Source organism: Geotrypetes seraphini, chromosome 1 (genome assembly GCF_902459505.1).
Source record: "Geotrypetes seraphini chromosome 1, aGeoSer1.1, whole genome shotgun sequence".
Taxonomy (NCBI): domain Eukaryota; kingdom Metazoa; phylum Chordata; class Amphibia; order Gymnophiona; family Dermophiidae; genus Geotrypetes; species Geotrypetes seraphini.
The window spans coordinates 442,912,681-442,925,173 of NC_047084.1; the positions used below are offsets into that span (position 1 = coordinate 442,912,681).

The 12,493-nt window shown below is 45.4% G+C and overlaps 1 protein-coding gene across 2 annotated transcripts in view; it reads right to left on the reverse strand.

The window, feature by feature from the left end:
* Positions 1-12,493, reverse strand: part of ACO1 (aconitase 1) — a 173,277-nt gene that overhangs the window by 148,891 nt on the left and 11,893 nt on the right. The gene's annotated exons all lie outside the window — the stretch shown is intronic.

Here is a 12,493-nt window from a genome sequence, read left to right on the forward strand (position 1 = left end):
TCTATGAAAAGGCAATACTACAAATCCCAGGGCCTGCAGAAAAAAAATAGACCAAAGCAGATCTCCAACCAGGAACACCTCCACTCTGCCCTTGGTTTATGTCAATTGAATCAAATCTGAGTCATCTCAAATGTGTATACTAAAATCCAAACTGACCTTAACTTAGCTGTGAGGTTCATATTTATTTGTTTAAAATGGGACATACTGAATACATCTTTAACATCTAAATTGCTGCCAAAAATCATAGAACAGAAAGGGGAACTGCTCTGATCAGAAAAAAAAATTCTGCTTACATGATAAATTCGGAAAGCCAAGTAAAACCAGACTAGATTTAACACTCAAATATACACAAGACTACAACATTATCCAGGTTACCTCGTTCATTTTTTACATTAACAAATTAAGTACAAATATATAGCAGAGGAAATCAGCATTGTAATGCAAATACAAGAGCAAAGAAATGTATTTGTTGCAACAAGACCAGTGTTCCCGCTAAGCTGCGCTGGCGTGCGCTGGCGCACAAAATATTACATCGCAGCGCACAAGTTTCTCGTCACAGCGCACACACGTGCTTGCAGGCAGGCGAGCTGGCAGTCCATGTAACGCGTCGCAAAGGTAAGGGGAGGCTGGGGGAGGAATCGGACGTCGGGGTGGGGGTGCGAGCAGGGAGGAGGGCGATCGGAAGAGGCGTACGGCAGATGGCAGGGCGGCGAGAGGAGAGTCGGGTGGGGGGGGGAGTAACACCGGAAGAGAGCGGCAAATCCGGGCAAGGCAAGACTTGCAGAGGCGTACCTAGGGGGTGCGGGGGGTCGATCCCGACGGTCCGCTCAGCTCGCCAACAAGGAGAGGCAGCCGGACTCGCGTACGCTCCGACCGCCTCTTCTTGCAAGAAGCCGGGTCTTATTCAATCAGGAGCTGCTTTGACATGAGTGAAGAATTGATTCCATTCCAGTTTCACAACAATTATTCTACAACATATTGAGTGAACTCTTCTCATTGAAGGCAAACTTTGTGCCCAATAAAATGGTTTTCAATATTTTGTTTTAATGTATTTATACTTTTGTGTAGAAGCTGGAATTGATAGATTGTCTAGAAATTGAAAGCATCAAACGTATTGTCTTCTGGACTGTTTTTAATTTACAGTTTACACATATGGATGTAACAGACATAACTACATTTGTTGTAAAACATTTATTAAGATATCATTTCATCCCTACAATTTCTGTAGACTGTTTTAAAATAAATTTGAGTTTTTCTGGTAAAAAAAAAAAAAAAAAAAAAATTAAGAATTTTGTACTTTCAAGAATTAATGCGTTGTTTTGTGTTCTTAAAAATATTATTTAACGTTATTTAATTTAGCGTGTAGGCCTAAAATTCCTTTGAATACCTCGTCCTCATGTATCAGCAACTTTGACAACATATTTATTTGGCTCATAACTTGCTGGCGCCCGATATTTTTAGCTCACAGTGAAAAAAGTTTGCTCACAACACCCGCCCGCTTAGAGGGAACACTGAACAAGACTATTCTTACCTTGTTGCTATCTTTTCTAGCAGATAGGTATATCATAGGATATTCTTTCCACACTCTTGAGTTGTGCAGAAGGATTCAATTTCAACTCCTCCTCTTTCTCCAGAGGGTTCTGCTGCCCCATTCAGTTTGTACCAAAGCAGGTGATAGACCTATATAGGAACTCATAAAAAGGAGGGGCATGGGGAGACTCCCCGAACTACAGATCTGTTCTGCTCTGAAAATATAACAAACATGTTAAATATTTTAAACTGAACAATCGAAACATCAAAATAACCAATCAGAAACATTTATGGAGCTCAAACATTTTCCCAATGTATAGCAACAGATCATTCTTCATACCCTTGTGGTCTGACGTCAAAAATCTCAATTTTGACTCAAACCTCCTGACTGAGACACGACAGATGGAGTAAATAACTGACACGGCAAGGTTGTAGACTGACACACTAGAAAAGATATTAGCAAGCTAAGAACCTAGTTTCTTTTCTAGTGCAGAAGGTTTGTCATTCTGGTTAATAGGGATGTACAAAAGCAGACCCAGAAACCCAGGACAGGACCTCTGTGCCTGCTCATAACACTGAGGATCCACATCAACTCTGTAGAACTTGGAGAATGTATACAGAGTGGACCAGGTCACTACCCTACAAATCTTCCCGGGCAAAATCACCCAAGTTTCTGCCCATGAAGCCATACTTCTTGTGGAATGTGCCTTCAGAGAGACTTGTGATTGCTTGCCACAGGCAATATATGCTGAAGGGATGGCCATTTGTATCCATTTTGAGATGGTAGCCTTAGACGCAAGTCTACCACGTCTAGTCTGATTGGTGAGCACAAATAGATGGTCCAAGAATCAGAACTCATTGGTGACCTCCAGATAACGTAGGAGGACTCTCCTCACATCCAGCTTCCTCAAAATCCAGTCCTTTTTCTTTGACCCTGTGGTCTGAAACATTGGCAATCTTACCTCTTGATTGATATGAAACGCCGAAACAACTCTCAGCAAAAGAATGGGACTGTGTGCAAGGAAACTCCAGTCTCTGTGATCTTGAGGAAGGGCTCCCTGCATGATAGGGTCTGCAGAATTGAGACTTGTCTTGCTGACATGGTGTCAAGGAAAACGATTTTGAGAGTAAGATCCAACAAACATATCTCTTGAATAGGCTCATAAGGAGCCTGACTGAGGCCATGTAAAACCATGTTAAGGTTCAATGATGGAAACGGTTGTCTTACCAGTGGTCTGAGCCTAGTTTCCCCTTTAGGAATCTGGCTATATTTGGATTAGAAGCCAGGAGAGCTTTGCATCCACGGGCTCTGAACCACGAAAGGTCCTCCAATTAGACTCTGAGTGATGTCACTGTGAGGCCTTTGGAGGAAAGCTAGCACCAATGCAATCAGAGCACTAAATGGCTCCATTTTTTTTCTTTTGTGCACCAGTGGTGAAATGTCTCCCGATCCCTTAGTGTAAGTGGAGACAGTTGTATATTTCTTAGCTCTGAGGAGAGTATTTGCCTCTGAGTATCCTTTGCACTCCAGCATTGCAGGCTCAAGAGCCATGCCGTAAGACCAAAGCAATCCAGATCTTCAATGACCACTGGGTCCTGAGTTAGAAGATCGGGCTGTACCTGTAGTCTGAGACCCTGGTCCCTCTGAAGATGCACTAAGTCTGTGTCCCATGGCCTGCATGGCCAATCCAGTGCTACAAGGACCACTATCCCTGAGTGGTTTGCTATTCTGTGGAGTATTCGCCCTATCATGGGCTATGAAGGAAACACATACAAGAGCTCGTTCTTTGGCTATGGCTGGACTAGGGCATCCAGACCTTCACTTCCAGGCTTGGATCTTTGACTGAAGAACCAGTCACTGTAGCCATCAAATCAAAAGTTGGCCGACCCCAAAGAACAATGGACTGGAAGGCTGCTGCAGATAACATCCATTGTCCTGGGTCTAAGGTCGCTCAGTAGACAGGTCCCTCAGAGATTCCTGAGCCCTAGAGACCAAAGGGGAGGCTAAGCCCGATGTTTTGCCTCCCCTTCACATGCTGCGTGGCATGTAGCACAAGGACATTCTTCCAGCACCCATCCATCACAAAACTGCCATTCCCTCCAGCCCCCCTCCATATGGGTTCATCACCTCTCTTCATTCCCTCCAGCTCCAGCCCAAGCCCCTCTGTGCTCCAGTACCTCCCTCTCCCTTCCCTTCAGCTCCAGCTCTGGAGCTTGTCAGTCAACAACCAGCACCCCCATGGGTCCAGCAGAAACAGAATCTCCACCTTCCATAGGTCCAGCTAAACAAGAAGTTACATCAGAAAGCGAAACTCAGCAAAAAAAAGGCCCCAAGCAGGCCTGTAAAGATTCTTGTTCATGGCTGAGGCTTGTTATGGCGAGGCTGTGGAGTCGGAAGCAATGTTTAGATTACTGGAGTCAGTCAATGAAAATGTACCAACTCCAACTCCTAATAGAGTTAAATTCTGTGTCATGCAAATATTATAATACTTAAATTTCTTATTTCACAGATAATAGTTTATGATTTATTTAAAATCTGCTATACTGCCTGGGCTATATACAATAGATCTCAGCAATTTACAATAAAATAAAAATGGAAAGTTGAAAAGAGCTACAATGATAACAGGACAGCACTCTGTGAAACTTAAAATAGAAGTAGATAAGGAAAGAGTCAGAAGAGTCTAGGAGAAATGGAGAAAAAAGGCAATACAAATCTCAAACCAGACAAGTTTAAGTTGGCTCAATTTTATGCTTTGCTGAAAAGCCAGGTTTTCAGCAAAACTTAGAAATTCTTTAAAGACAGTTCACACCTTATATTGAGAGGAAAAAATCCTAAAGATGAGGGGCAGCACGGTAAAATCCATTTTTTTCAGGATATGTTAACAAGATTATGTGTTTACTTTGCTAATATCTTTTCTAGTAGATAGACATGTCATTCTGGATGGACGAGTAATATCCTAGTGCTCACAAGCCATGCAGAAGGAATCCACTCCAGTTTTTGAATCCCTCCTACTTCACTAGAGAGCTCTGCTGACCCCTTCAGTTTATACCAAAGCAGGCAATAGCCCCATACAAAAACACATGTGAAGGAGGGGTATGGGGAAACTCCTCAAACTACAATTTTGTTCTGCTCTGAAAACACAAGAAAAAGTGGGGATGGAACAGTGCACATTAACCAGGAATTAGCATGCAGTAAGTCTTAATGATGAAATAAATTTGTATTAATGTAAAAGGTCCCGAAACAATCCGTGTTTCGGTTTAAAAATCCTACCTTAGGGGTACATATACTGTATTATCTAAAAATGAAACACATAAATTAATAATAAATAATAATAACATAACATTATCACAATAAATCATAATAAAATGTTGACAACCATACTATAAAGATAAAACCAAATGGATGGAAAAAGTAAAACAACCATGTACACATAAAGGATAAGTATAAATGACATTCATATTATCATGATAAACCATAATGGAAAATAACATCAATGCAAAATAAACATAACATTTCATTTCTAGATCACAAAACCTCACAGTTCTAGGCAGTTTACAAAAGTGAAGAGACTGTACAACATCGATGATCTACAATGCTTCCAAGGACTTAAAAGCAGCAATTAATTTCCCAGGTATCTAACAAATAGTATTGAATTCAGTAATTTTCTGAAATTCATGTATGATGAAGAAAGGGAAAACAATTTACGAAACTCAGCATCCTAGCTGGCAGCTTGACAAGCACATAATCGTTGCAGAAATCTCTTTATGTACACAGCCACGTACAGAAGAAAACACAAATAATGATGTAACTCGTAATGGACGATCTGGAGTAAAGAGTGTAAACTGGATGCCTGTACACCACGCTGAGCCAGTTGGAGGGCTCAGCGGGAGCATTTTGAATTTAATTTTTCCTGTCTTAACCTTTAATTTGGCCCTACCAACCTTCCTCAACCGTTGGACCGGGAGCAGCTTGGAGAACTCCTCGGGCGTGGGAGTGCACTCCGCCCCTCCCCAACGTTGCCACATTGAGCCAGTTGAAAGGCTCAGCGGGAGCATTTTGAATTTATTTAATTTTACCTGTTTTAACTTTTACTTTGACCCTGCCAACTTTCCACAATGAAGCTAATCTTGCAAACACATACCCAGATCACCCTACTGATAATCCCTCTCTTAACCAACTGGAAGGCAGTAGCAAACAACCTTTTCCCAACACCCACCAGTTCAAATACAAACAAATTCCACCACCCAACCAGGAGAATCTCAATAGACAGAAGCTCAAACCACCAGACTGTATTCAACACTCTATCACTCCAACATGGGGAAGAAGACCAACAAACCCCAGGACCAAACCTCACCCTCACCCTAGATTTCTCATCTACCCAATAATGACCCACAACCCTCAAACAGAGCTCGCCACACTTACATGTGCCTACTTAAACATCAGAGCTGTAGGCACAACAGAACATATCAAAAACTGGATAAAAAACGAAAACCTAGACTGCCTCTTCCTGGCTAACATCAGACACAGATCCCAAAATAGCTGAAGTCTGCCCACAGGGATACAAAATAACAGTGGTCTGCAGAGAAAAAAAAAGAGGAGGAGGACTAACAATCTTAATTAAAGAATCCCTAACTCTAAATATACTTGAAAAAACAGCCACCCCATACATGGACCTTCTAGCCTGCCAACTCTAAACTGCATGCTCACTAAACTGCATGCTCTGCTACATAACACCCGGAAACTGGACCACAGTAAGGCCTGAACTTGAAGACTTCATATACCGAAACTCACTAACATCAACCTACAACCTAATCCTAGGAGATCTAAACCTACACCAATCATCCAAACAAGTAGATAACTTTCTTTTATTTCTCGATGCCTTATCATTCCAGATTTTAGACTCATAAACCACTGATGAGAAAGGTCACCAACTTGACATCGCAGCCTTCATGACCCATCAACCATCTCTATCAGAAATTCATACATCTAATGGAATATGGTCCCGATCCCTCTGGTCAGACCACTACACATACTCCTTCAACATCAACTGGACCAAAAACAAAACCATACCAAAATCCAAAAAAGTAACCTACTCCTCATGCATAAACATCAAGCCAATCAAATTCTGGAATAAAATAGACGATACAATACAGGAATGCAATCCCAAAGACTTCATTTCACAATGGTGCAAACTGAGCACTCGCACCCTTGATGAACTAGCCCCAAAACAAAACCAGAACCAGCAGACAATCAGACCAATGGTTTAACAATGAAATACTCCTACTCAAAAAACAATGAGGACGACTAGAAAGAAAATGGAGAAAAACTAATCTAGAACATACAAAAACCACCTGGAAAAAGCTAAACAAACAATAGAAACTACAACTAAAGGATAAGAGAAAAGCACACTACACCAACTTAATAGGCACAGAAACTCAAGACACCAAAAAACTATTTCAAATACTAAAAGATCTAACTGACACCAAACCCTACCTGAACACTAACAATCCCCCCCTCAACCACCCTCTTAGCTGAACACTTCAAAAATAAAATTACAAATGCCAGAGCTACCCGCAACGGTACCCCAACCCACTTAAAAGAAATCACAATACCCCCCACAGAAAAAGAATCAATGGTTGCAAACAGAACCTGGTCCCACTTCCCCAATTTACAATGGTCCGACTTTAATAAATTCTACAGAAAGTACAGTCACACATCATGTGACCTCAACCACTGCCAACCATATCTCTTAAAAACCTCCAGCACAAAATTCCGTGCCCTTCTCCTACAATGGATACAAACCATGCTCACAGATGACCTTTTCCCAATTGACTTCAGCGAAATCATTGTCACACCGATCCTAAAAGACCCTAAAGGAGCAACGGATCTACCATCCAATTACAGACCCATTGTCTCAATACCTCTCTATGTCAAACTAACAAAGGGCTAGTAGCCACACTCCTCACCAACTAACTATCTGGAAGACCACAACATACTCCACCCTACGCAATCCGGCTTCAGAACCAACTTCAGCACAGAGACACTACTAGGCTCCCTTGTTGACACAGCTAGACAACACCTCAGCACAGGCAAAAAATGCTGCTCATACAACTGGATCTGACCGCAGCATTTGACCTGGTAGACCATACCATCCTACTGCAAATTTTGGACACAATAGATATCACTGATAAGGTATACTCATGGTTTGATGGATTCCTAAAATCCAGAACCTACAGAGTAAAGTCGAACAAAGAAAAATCAGAACCTTGGTCCAACCCCTGCAGCGTACCCCAAGGATCCCCACTATCCCCTACTCTCTTCAATCTCTATACTGCCTCCCTTGGCGCCTGCCTGGACAAACTAGGTCTAACCTCAAATAGCTATGCAGACGACATCACCATTCTCATACCTTTTGATCAACCCAAGCCCTCTATGACAGACACACTACACCAAACACTAGAAACAGTAGTAACATGGATGAAAGATCATAAACTGAAGCTGAACCCAGACAAAACAAAATTCATCCTCCTCGAAAATAACAAAGTTCCAACCATAACCAATATCGAAATTAACTCAATCAATTACCCCATTCAACCCACTCTAAAACTACTAGGAATGATGATAGATAGATGCTGCACCATGCAACCACAAATCAATAAAACAATACAGAAATCATTCGCAGTTATGAGAAACTTAAGACAAGTTCGAAAATTCTTCGATAGAACACAATTCCGGCTCTTAGTACAATCCCTAATCCTAGGTCTTTTAGACTATTGCAACATTCTCTACCTCCCCTGCCCAGCAACAATGATAAAACAACTACAAACAATCCAAAACACAGCACTGAGACTTATCTATTCATTGAGGAAATACGACCACATCACAGAGGCATACCTCAACTCATACTGGCTTCGAATCCTGGCAAGAATACTATTCAAATTCTACTGCCTACTATTTAAAACCATAAACGGCGACAGCCCAACCTACCTAAACAACCGTTTCATCCAAACTACATAAACTAGACATTGAAAACGCACACTCCCTTCACGCACCCTCCAATCAAAGAAGTCAAACGGAAAGCACAGTTACTTACCGTAACAGGTGTTATCCAGGGACAGCAGGCAGATATTCTTTACGCATGGGTGACGTCACCGACGGAGCCCTCGGTACGGACCTTTTTAACTAGAAGTTTCTAGTTGGCCGCACCGCGCGTGCGCGAGTGCCTTCCCGCCCGACGGAGGAGTGCGTGGTCCCCAGTTAGGATAAGCCAGCTAAGAAGCCAACCCGGGGAGGTGGGTGGGACGTAAGAATATCTGCCTGCTGTCCCTGGATAACACCTGTTACGGTAAGTAACTGTGCTTTATCCCAGGACAAGCAGGCAGCATATTCTTTACGCATGGGTGACCTCCAAGCTAACAAAGAGGGAGGAGGGATGGTTGGCCATTAGGAAAATAAATTCTGAAGTACAGATTGGCCGAAGTGCCCATCCCGTCTGGAGAAAGCATCCAGACAGTAGTGAGTAGTGAATGTGTGAACTGAGGACCAGGTGGCCGCCTTGCAGATTTCCTCAATGGGTGTGGAACGGAGGAAAGCAACAGAAGCGGCCATAGCTCTCACCCTGTGGGCAGTGACAGCACCGTCCAGTGACAGACCGGCCCGAGCATAACAGAACGCGATGCAAGCTGCAAGCCAGTTGGATAGCGTCCGTTTAGAGACCGGTCGACCCAGACGATTAGGGTCGAAGGTCAGGAAGAGCTGAGGGGACAAGCGGTGAGCCCTTGTACGATCCAGATAGTAAGCCAGGGCACGCTTGCAATCAAGAGTGTGCAATGCCTGTTCCCCAGGATGTGAATGAGGTTTCGGGAAAAAAACAGGCAACACAATAGACTGGTTGAGGTGAAAAGCCGAGACTACCTTGGGAAGGAACTTAGGATGGGTACGCAGAACCACCTTGTCATGGTGAAAAACAGTGAACGGTGGGTCTGCGACCAGTGCATGCAGCTCACTAACCCTCCTGGCAGAGGTGATGGCAATGAGGAAAAGCACCTTCCATGTCAGAAGTTTGAGCGAAGTTGAGGCAAGAGGCTCAAAAGGGGGTTTCATGAGGGCTGATAAAACCACATTCAGGTCCCAGACGACCGGAGGAGGCTTCAGAGGTGGTTTGATATTGAAGAGGCCCCTCATAAAGCGGGAAACCAGAGGATGAGCCGTGAGAGGTTTCCTTAGGATAGGCTCATGAAATGCCGTGATGGCACTGAGATGGACTCTGATAGAGGTAGACTTGAGGCCTGCGTGGGACAGGGAGAGCAAGTAGTCCAGAACAGTTTCCACCGCTAAAGAGGTGGGGTTGTGGTGATGACGGAGGCACCAAGAGGAGAACCTGGTCCACTTCTGATGGTAACATTGGAGTGTGGCCGGTTTCCTGGAGGCGTCCAAAATGAGACGGACAGGCTGAGACAGATTTCCTGGAGAGGTCAGCCCGAGAGAAACCAAGCTGTCAGGTGGAGCGAAGACAGATTGGGATGCAGTAGAGACTGACGCTGTTGCGTAAGTAGAGTAGGAAACACAGGAAGAGGGATGGGATCCCTGACGCTGAGCTGAAGCAGGAGAGGAAACCAGTGTTGGCGAGGCCACCGAGGAGCGATGAGAATCATGGTGGCCCTGTCCCTGCGGAGTTTGGATAAAGTCCGCAACATCAGAGGTAGCGGAGGAAAGGCATAGAGGAACCGATCCGTCCAGTCGAGCAGGAATGCATCCGGGGCCAGACGGTGAGGAGAGAAGAGTCTGGAGAAGAACTGGGGCAGCTGATAGTTGTGAGGAGCTGCAAAGAGGTCCACCTGCGGAGTGCCCCAGCGAGCAAAGATGGAGTGGAGCGTGGGAGGGTCCAAAGTCCACTCGTGAGGTTGAAGGATGCGGCTGAGATTGTCGGCCAGGGAGTTCTGTTTGCCCTGGATATAGACAGCCTTGAGGAAGAGACTGCGGGCCATGGCCCAGGTCCAAATGCGGAGAGCCTCCTGACAAAGGAGGCGAGACCCGGTCCCGCCCTGTTTGTTTATGTAGTACATGGCGACTTGGTTGTCTGTGCATAGAAGAAGAACCTGAGGGCAGAGAAGGTGCTGGAAGGCCTTGAGAGCGTAGAACATAGCTCTCAGTTCGAGGAAATTGATGTGATGTCGACGCTCCTGTGGGGTCCAAAGACCTTGGGTGCGTAGAACTCCTAGGTGGGCTCCCCATGCATAAGGGGAGGCATCCGTGGTTATGATCATGGAATGAGGGGGCAGGTGAAAGAGAAGACCCCTGGAAAGATTTGAGGAGTTCAACCACCATTGTAGAGATCGCTGAAGAGACGATGTTACAGAGATGGGATGAGAAAGAAGATTCGAGGTCTGTGACCATTGGTTGGCTAGAGTCCATTGGGGTGTCCTGAGGTGGAGTCGTGCCAGGGGAAGCACATGCACCGTCGAGGCCATGTGGCCCAGGAGGACCATCATCTGTCTGGCAGAAATGGAGTGATGAAGGAGCACCTGACGACAAAGGTGGAGCAGAGTCCGTTGACGATCGGAGGGGAGGAACGCCCTCATCAGTGTGGTGTCGAGAACTGCTCCAATGAACTGAAGGCGCTGTGTGGGAAGCAGATGCAACTTGGGGTAGTTGATCTCGAACCCCAGAAGATGGAGGAGAGAGATGGTATGATGAGTGGCTTGTAGCACAAGTGGAGACGTAGGTGCTTTCACTAACCAATCGTCCAAGTAGGGGAACACCTGGAGGTTGTGAGACCTGAGGAAGGCCGCCACCACAATGAGGCATTTGGTGAACACCCTGGGTGAGGAAGCGAGGCCAAAAGGCAGCACTTTGTACTGATAATGGCGATGGTGCACCTGGAATCGCAGGTAGCGACGTGAAGTTGGATGGATTGGAATGTGAGTGTAGGCCTCTTTGAGGTCCAGGGAACATAGCCAGTCGTGTTGAGAGAGAAGAGGGTAAAGCGTGGCCAGGGAGAGCATTCTGAATTTCTCCTTGACGAGACACTTGTTGAGGTCCCTGAGATCGAGAATGGGACGGAGGTCTCCTGTCTTCTTTGGAACTAGGAAGTAACGGGAGTAGAATCCCCGGCCTCTTTGTTCCGGAGGCACTTCTTCGATGGCATTGAGAAGAAGGAGGGATTGGACCTCCCTCAGGAGGAGGGGGGTTTGAGCTGAATGAGAAGCAGACTCTACGGGAGGATTGTCTGGTGGAAGAGTCTGAAAGTTGAGAGAGTAGCCGTGGCGGATGATGTTGAGGACCCACTGGTCCGATGTGATGACCTCCCAACGGCTGAGGAAAATGTGGAGCCTGCTTCCGATTGGCTGTGGAAGAGGCAATGAGGGTGGATGACTGGCTAAGCCCTGGAGAGAGGAGTCAAAAGGGCTGAGATGGTTTGGCAGGAGGAAGAGGCTTGGCAGGTTGATTTGACTGGTACGAGCCTGGTTGTGCTGGTGCTGGCGTGCTCGCCTAGGTTGCTGTGAAGGTGGATTGAGCGGCCTAGCAGAAAACCTGCGCTGATATGAGGTCTGTGGTCTGTAAGGGCGAGCAGGTGGAGCCTTTTTCTTAGGCTTTATGAGAGTGTCCCATCTGGTCTCATGGGCTGAGAGTTTCTGCGTGGTGGTATCCAGGGACTCTCCGAATAACTCATCCCCAAGACATGGGGCGTTGGCAAGTCGGTCTTGATGGTTGACATCTAAATCAGAGACCCTAAGCCAGGCCAGGCGGCGCATAGCCACAGCGATGGCAGATGCACGGGAGGTGAGCTCAAAAGAGTCATAGATAGAGCGCACCATGAATTTTCTTAGTTGGAGCAGGCTGGAGATCTGCTGTTGAAAAAGAGGGACTTTGTGTTCTGGCAGTTACTTCTGCATGGCGGAGAGTTGCATGACCAGATGTTTCAGGTAGAATGAAAAATGGAATGAGTAGTTGTTAGCTCTG